We start from the raw sequence: 8,086 nt of genomic DNA, 5'->3' as shown, positions 1-8,086 counted from the left end.
CAAACCCTGGTTTCTCAAAAAATAAACCTGAAATATCAGTAGCTAGGGCATCCCCACTAATATCCATTTGATTATTCCTCTGTTTCCCATCATTTTCATTTTCAACTTATGTGGTAAGATTAAGGTTGAACAGAGCACCGATGAGGTAAGCAGTAACTCAAAACCAAAACACTTTGACCTATTTTTTTGAAATAACTGGGTGAGGAGTTAAGGGGACATACTTTTTGTTAGATTATATAGAGCTGGGTGAGGAGTTAAGGGGACATACTTTAACTTTTGTTAGATTATATAGAGCACTTTCATATCTAGTCAACCAATTAAAAGCAAAATCACCTCCTACCGAAGAATAAAATAAGGTAATTTCAATCCAAATTTATCTTTCTTAAAGATAACATCTCATGTAAATCATAGCTGAGATACCTCCCTACAAAAGGAAGACCATGTACTTTCAAGAAACAACCCTACCTTAACCCAAGGAAAGATACAAAACTATAACTATATGTCAAGATGCTGGAACATAATTATAATATTGTTTCTATGAGAACCATGCTAGATGCAAAACCATAATTATATGTCAAGATACAGAACCATGATTATAATATTGTTTCTGTGAGAACCCTGCCAAAGACAATGCACTAGAAATGCCATACACACCTTGCATAATTTATTTGATGGTTTGTCTCATCACATTTAATACTCATATGCTGAAGATTATGATGTTTTTCCATACATCATGGCAGAGATAGATCCGGGCTTCACAGAGGCGATTTGCCTACCAGCATATATAATGGAAGCTTACAAGTGTAAATCATGTTTTCATCACCCCAAGCCTTTTTAATCCTTGTGCATACCTTTTCATTCAGGATGTCAACGCCCTTCTCTCTCGCGGTGACCACAGCAGACGCAGATTTAAAAAATCCCAACAATTTTTTCAACGACATCTGTATTTCCATATCCATTTTCATGGGATTACCCTCGCTTCCCCGGCCATTATGCTAAGTTCCATTAAGTTTTGCAGAAACATTTTAAAAAACTAAAGCAACCAACTTCCATGGTTCATGAATTTTCATTGAACTTTAACAATTTGATGATATCAAATATATCAAGAACTAAACATTTGTCTTTGCACACAACCATATACCAATTTGCTGTCAGCTAGGGCATCAAACACTGGTTTCTCAAAAATAAACTTGATCATGCTAGTAGCTAGGACATCAAACCCTGGTTTCTCAAAAAATAAACCTGAAATATTAGTAGCTAGGGCATCCTCACTAATATCCATTTGATTATTCCTTTGTTTCCCATCATTTTCATTTTCAACTTATGTGGTAAGATTAAGGTTGAACAGAGCACCGATGAGGTAAGCAGTAACTCAAAATCAAAACACTTTGACCTATTTTTTTAAATAACTGGGTGAGGAGTTAAGGGGACATACTTTTACTTTTGTTAGATTATATAGAGCACTTTCATATCTAGTCAACCAATTAAAAGCAGAATCACCTCCTACCCAAGAAGAAAATAAGGTAATTTCAATCCAAATTTATCTTTCTTAAAGATAACATCTCATGTAAATCATGGCTGAGATACCTCCCTACAAAAGGAAGACCATGTACTTTCAAGAAACAACCCTACCTTAACCCAAGGCAAGATACAAAACTAGAATTATATGTCAAGATGCTGGAACATAATTATAGTACTGTTTCTATGAGAACCATGCTAGATGCAAAACCATAATTATATGTCAAGATACAGAACCATGATTATAATATTGTTTTTCCATACATCATGGCAGAGACAGATCCGGGCTTCACAGAGGCGATTTGCCTACCAGCATATATAATGGAAGCTTACAAGTGTAAATCATGTTTTCATCGCCCCAAGCCTCTTTAATCCTTGTGCATACCTTTTCATTCAGGATGTCAACGCCCTTCTCTCTTGCGGTGACCACAGCAGACGCAGATTTGAAAAATCCCAACAATTTTTCCAACGACATCTGTATTTCCATCTCCATTTCCATGGGATTACCCTCGCTTCCCCGCCCATTATCTAGCACAGCTTCCAAGGGGAAGGGTAGCGTTTGATATCGTAATGCTCTGCAATCTACTCCCCCGTAATTTCATTAATTATTGGTTGTGACGGCCATGTATTCAAAGTTTCACATGAAATTCTACAGTCTATCTGAAATTCAAAAAAGAAAAAGAGTTGAAGAGCTCTTACAGAAATAGAAGCCTGACCATTGTCGGCACCCACATCCAAGCCAGTTGGTGGTTGGCAGTGAGAGAGGCCAGCATAGAAAACCAAGAAGCAGGGTAAGTCAGCCTGTGCTCTGAATACTCGTTTGCTTGTTTATCATGCAGCATCGATGCCATATTTTCCTCGCTGCTCCCGCACTGGCAAATTCAGTTTATAGCTCAGAGATTGCAAGGTCAATATTCATTCTCTGGCTCACAGATATATGTTAGAATTACAGTGTTTTTTTTCATTTGCAATATAATTGACTTACAAAGTGTAAAATAATTTTACCATTTTAAGTGGATGAGGTTATATTTATGGAGAGGGGATAATTAAATAACAGAAATTAAAACTTGACCAAACTTCACAAAATCCTAATAATAACATATAACATATATGGCTTTCAGCTTCGCGAAAATAGCTGCTAGCTCATCAGCTTTTGGAGGGCAAGCTCCTGCCCATATCGTCAGTGAAGCCCCTGCTCCCACTGTTCAGGTGGTACAGGCCTCACTCAATGAGGCTTTGAAGTTTTCCGAAAGTGCCCTAAACTACCGGTTCAATGGTTTTTGGCCGCGACTGACTGCTCTCCACAATTGGATCTCGGAGGTATGGAAGCTTCTTATTTCTGATGAAATTAATATCTACCCCTATGCTAGGGGTTTCTTTATAGTAGATTTTGAAAATCCTGAATGCAGACAATGTATTTTAGATTCTGGCCCTTGGTTTTGGGAAAAATCAGGCCTATTCATGAAGCCATGGAACCCATCATTTGATCCCTCTACAGCAGTCATAACTTCAGCACCAGTTTGGGTGAGATTGCCAAGCCTACCCTTGCACCTCTGGAATCTCTCCTCGCTAAAATCCATTGGAAATGCAATTGGGAAATTTTACTGCAGGTGTCTAGAAACAGAGGAATACGCCAGAACCACCTATGCACGCATCTGTGTGGAAATGGACTTCAGCGCTGGATTCCCAGCTGAAATAAACCTAACAAGTAAAGACTATGTGTGGAACCAGAAACTCGATTATGAAAGTGTCCTCTTTAGATGTCGATCTTGCTTTGAAACATGCCATCTAGCGAAAAATTGCCCAAAAGCCTCCCAGAAAAATTCTACCAGTAAAAACCACCACAGATCTACATGGTGGGAAGGAGCACAAAAAGAGCACTACACTGTCGTCAAAGAAGAATACTCTAGAGAAAACTCTGAATCACAAGAAATCAGGCACGAAAGAAACAACTCTCAAGACACGCAGGGAGAACGCCTCGTCCAACAAATCAACAGTTATGAAGATTTGAATACCGCACAAAATAAATCTCCATTTAACAGCAAAGCAGATCTCCTAGACCAAACTTCTTCTCCAACAATCTTCAAAAGGACGAACACAATAGATCGCGAAGCTAAGACACCAATGTCTCAAGAACCAGAAGAGATGAAGGAGATGCAAGATAAAGGAAGTTGGAAGACCGTAGAGAAAAAAAAGAAAGCTACAACACCAATCTCGCCAAGAAAGACGAGGAGCCAGATAATTAAAAACTAAGAAAATTATAGGTCCCATAGACCAATTTGGTCTCAATGGACGTTAACCATCATCATCATCATCATCATCAAAAAAAAAAATTAAACTTTTTCTATTCAATAAAATAACTTTTTTTCCTATCCAATAAAATAACTTACATTCATCTCAACTTAACCTAATTTAAAAAATATTTCACATCATTTCAGTGAACATGGTCTTATTTTTCAATTACCAACTTAAATACAAATTAGGATATTGCGATGTTACTTTGGAGTTTCAATTTATTTTTTTTTTTTTATAACTATAACGGATATGTTTTTTTTTTTTATTTATAGTAGGAAAAGAGTGGGGCTTTGCCAAAGCAGCCCTGTTTACATCATGCTTGTACTTCTAAATCAGCTGATCTATCTAAGCATTTAGTAAGGAGTTTCTACATATCTTTCCTCATTTATGAACAACAACCCTTTATCCAGAGCAGCCCCTTTGTTGGCCATCAAATCCGCTTCGCTGTTTGAGCTTCTAAGTATATGGAAAAATTTGTAGGAAGCAAAGTGATGAGCCCCAAAAATGTACAATTATTTGGGCTCATTCAACTTCCTAATTTGGCTTAGTCCACCATCCTCATTTGTTTATTGCATGTTTTTGATTATTTTTATGTTAATAGAGTGAATTTGGTTAGTCATTATGCCAACAAGTCTAATGGGTGCTTTGTGTAGCCTTTTTGGTCAACTTGGAGACAAATTTGAAGGTCTTAATGAGCACTTGGCAGCCAAATTCGTGGGAGAACAAGCTAGAGGATTTGTAGGAAGGTGTCCCCCTCATTTATGGGCCCTTACCTCGAATTCTCCACCATCAGCTCGGAGTTCAAGGGCCACCAAATCAATGAGCACAAGGGCAGCCAAGCAAGTCAAGTTGGACTGCTGTTAACTCCAAGTCTTGGGCAGCCAAGTCCCTAACTTTTAGGAGGACTGTTGGGTCCTCAAAATTGTATAAATAAGAAGGCTTGGGGCCTCATTTTGGTTAGCTAGTTGGTAGTCATTTTTGTTAGCTAGTTGGTAGTCATTTTTGGTAGCTAGTTGGTAGTCATTTTTGGTAGCTAGTTGGTAGTCAATTCGTTTAGCTAGTTAGTCATTTTGTTTTAGCCATTAGTTAGCCATTTTGTAATTCGATTTTTATGCAATAGACTAGCTTTGCTTTCAGCTCATGTTCAAGCTCTCCTTGTGGACAGTTTTGATGTACTTTTCATTTCTTGATTAATAAAGATGGATCCAGCTTTGCACCAGCTCTAAATCGTTCTTGGGAGGCTGTAGTTCTTGGGGTTGGGCCCATCTCAAGCGCCCAGTACCTCCCTTGTTTATCTTTATGTGTTTGCTGCGTTCTTGAAATAAAATCTGCTCTTTAGACTTAATTCGTGCTTTGTTACTTAGGTTTCTTTTGATGGTTCAAGTAGCTTTTCATGTTTATAATAGATTGGTAGGAGTTTGTTATGCATTTAGATCTTTTGGCATGTTCTTGCTCACGTGATGTATATGGTTCTCTTTCCAAACAAAGCTGTTGTTTATTCATTTCATTGACAGTTGGATTGAGTTAGCTAGGACTTGGTTTGTTTGCAAGAATTCCTTGATTTGTGTGAATGAGCATTGTGCAGGGCATCTCTATCACCTTCATCACCTCCTCGTTCATTTGAGCCTCGTTCAGATCAGCTCCTCCATCACCAAGTCTGTTCCCTCATCTCCCATCTTCTCTTTTGCCAAGTAACCTTACCTTCTTCTCCATTATTGCCTCAACTACCTTAAAGCCAAATTAGCCTTCCACATATCATCTCATCACTCCATCCATCAGTTCCTAGGTCACTTCAGACCCCCATCCTAGCTCCATAACCATCCATGCATCTTCCATCAACCATCCATCCTCAAAAATCCAATTCGTAAACATCCTGTAGAAGAATTACAGAACATCCTATAGAAGACCTACAGGACTTTCCTGTAGAAACCCCTGCAGACTTCCTGTAGAAGTTCATAAACATGGTTGCATGTCATCCAAACTTTGTGAAACTCTCAGAGAGAATGTCAGGTATCCCTTAGACCCTCTCTGTACCATCCCAACCTTTCCCAAAGCAATTCGTCCCTTGATCCATCCCTGCACAGTGGAAAACTAGTTAGAAGCACATGCATGATAATTTCAATAACTTAAACAAAAATACAAAAAGATGTTTTCTTCAGATAGTGATAACTTAGACACATGCATTTTACCTTCCTAGAAGTAATAGCATCTCTTCTCATAGTTTGCATTCTCATTCTTGCATCAGTAGGACTAGTTGGTAGAATTAGGGTTTTCCTAGGGTTTCCATGCTTTGGTTTGCTTTCAGTTCATGTTCGCCAAGTAGATTAGTTTTCTCTGAGCTATCTTTCGTCCATCATTTAGCAAGCTTCTTCTGAGAGCCTATAGAAGTTGGCTTGAGCCCTAGCGGACTTGTGCTAGCTGACCAAGTGACAGCTGCGACAAGAGCTAGTACTTGTGCATATAGCACCGCCGCTTCGAAGTTTGTACGAACTACCGGGTTGATAAAATTAAGAGACAGGAAGCCCCAGGAGTTGTAGCATTATTGCTACAATACTGGAGCTCACCATCTTTTTGTCGCCGTTGTCGGGGAAGCGGCAGAGTATTGGTGATTGTTGCTATTCTTCTATTTTCCTTTACAACCTTCTGCTAAGTAGTTTATTTCATTTCCCTTATGCAATTTCATTTATGCAAAAGTAGATTAGCATTTCTTGCTTTCATAGATTAGTATTTCCTGCTTTCATAGATTAGCATTTCCTGCTTTCCTAGATTAGCCTTTCAATTCCGCAATTTCAATTCTGCAAGCGTAGATTAGTGTTTCAATTTCGCAAGCGTAGCCTAGCATTTCATTCTTGCAATTTCATTTGAGCAAAATAGATTAGTCCTTTCCTGCTTTCATTTCAATTTCGCAAGATAGTTAGTTGCAGTTCAATCTATTTCATGCCTTGTAGGAGTAGAGATAAGTTAGAAAAATGATTGCACAACACCCCCACTGCTTCACACAGCCAACGTTCTTCTTCGATGGCTGTGATGAAAGAACCCCTGGGTGGACATCAAGACATATCTGAAGAAACTATCGGGGAGAAGAAGAAGAAAACATTCCTCTGAAGCAAATGGCTACAAGTAGAGATGTTGGGGGCAACATCTTGTCCAAAGATGAATTTGCAAATCAGATCGAAGATTTCAAGAGTGACATGAGGCAGTTTCTTGCCATGCAACTGGCTACCTTGCGGATCCAAAAGAAGCAAGAAGAAGCCAAGAGGTCTTTGGCCATTTTTTGTCCTAGGTGCACTAGAAAGCATCCTTGGAACGAATGTCCAATGCACTCTCTAGAAGTGTGTTTCATCTGTGAAGAATACCATCCTACAGATCAGTGCCCTTCCTTGCCCAGAATCAAAGCTACATATCAAAGAGCCAAGGGAGCCACTGAATCACTCTGTTATATGAATCAAAGGAGGCCACATGGACCCGTACCCTACCAGCAGGAACTACAAGGGACACCCGAGACCTATTATGACCCTTACCAAGCCACCTTCATGCCTTCTTGGGGTCCCCCTGCTCATCCTTCCTGGTCTACACCTCCTCCTTGGTCATATCCTCCTTGTTCCTTCACAGATCCATATTATGCCCCACCAGTTGCTCATTCATTTCACTCTTATGCTCATCCACAGCCTCAGTGGGATGCACCTTATCAGGAGTGGAGGCCCCAGTACAACTCTCATCCCGCTCATTTTCCTCCACCACCTGCTCATCCACAACCATCGCCTCCTCCTCCACCAAGGCAACCCCAAATGCCTACCCAACCACAATGCCATCCATCTCCATCTCAATTTCACACCTCCACTAGGCTACCCATACCACCATTTCCCAAGCCATGCAATGGAGTAGCTCAACCCAATTGCAAAGCTGAGGCACAACATATGCAAACAACTCCTCTTGAGCTCAATGATCTTCACCATAGACCAGGAAGAGTGTTGCAAAAGAGGGAATCTATTGACAACATTGAAGGACCAAAAGCAAAAGAAGATTCCAAAGAGGAGATCAAAGAACCATGGGCTGCACTTAATGAAGAGAAGACCTCAGAATCAGAGATAAAGAAAGATCCCTCATGGTTACCATCAAATCTTCCATGTACTCAAGAAAAAGATCAACAAAAAGAGGAAGATCAGAAGGTCATGATAGAAGGTGACATGAAGAATGATCCAGATCAGCAAAAGAACCAAGGATATCAAAGCTATATTGAGATATGGTTTCAGAAGGTCACTAAGTTGCAGCA

Source organism: Pinus tabuliformis, chromosome 7 (genome assembly GCF_031772625.1).
Source record: "Pinus tabuliformis cultivar Carrire ecotype Pingquan chromosome 7, CPIR1, whole genome shotgun sequence".
Lineage (NCBI taxonomy): Eukaryota > Viridiplantae > Streptophyta > Pinopsida > Pinales > Pinaceae > Pinus > Pinus tabuliformis.
This window is presented reverse-complemented; position numbering follows the sequence as displayed.